The sequence below is a fragment of the Oncorhynchus mykiss genome, chromosome 15 (genome assembly GCF_013265735.2).
Source record: "Oncorhynchus mykiss isolate Arlee chromosome 15, USDA_OmykA_1.1, whole genome shotgun sequence".
NCBI classification, from domain to species: Eukaryota; Metazoa; Chordata; class Actinopteri; order Salmoniformes; family Salmonidae; genus Oncorhynchus; species Oncorhynchus mykiss.
This window is the reverse complement of record NC_048579.1, coordinates 27,331,702-27,332,485: the sequence shown is the minus strand read 5'-3', so window position 1 is coordinate 27,332,485 and position 784 is coordinate 27,331,702.

Below are 784 nucleotides of genomic sequence, written 5' to 3'. Positions count from 1 at the left end.
ATTACTATTTGAACCGCAGGGGTCACTCTTGCTCCATTTATTCTCTGATCATGGTTTATCCACGGCAAGAACAGTAGTACAGTTTGCCTGCTACCCAAACGCCTTGCTCTGGCCAACCACTACGCCACAAAGAGCAGCGAAATAATTATGTTTGAGTCGTCAGGCAAAAGGACAGTCAGTATCCCCTCCCAAATGTATGAGAACTTGTCAAGAAAATAACAGGGGACTTGAACTATGATGATGTAAACACTACACGACCAAAAGTATGTGGACACCTGCTCGTTGAACATCAACATTCCAAAATCATAGGCATTAACATGGAGTTGGGTTGTGTATCGGAGGACGCATGACTTTCAACCTTCGTCTCTCCCGAGCCCGTACGGGAGTTGTAGCGATGAGACAAGATAGTAGCTACTAAAAACAATTGGATACCACGAAACATTTTGCAGCCCCCCAGCCCATTCAATTTGTTGACTGATCTTTCCTCTCAATGTCTCTCATTGTCCATAAACAATAGCCTGTCTCTTAACACTTAGGTCCCAAAAGGGGTAAAATTCAACAACAAAAAAAAAGATTTTGTTCTTAACTGACTTGCCTAGTTACATAAATAAAATACATTTACTTTGACAGATCATTATTTTCAATAGTAGCTCTTGACAGGGAGATTTTCATAGACATGAGAAACTGCAGAGAAAAGAATGAGGTTGTGTCATTACATTGTTGATCAAATCAAATCAAATTGGTCACATACACATGAGTGTAGCGAAATGCTTGTGCTTCTAGT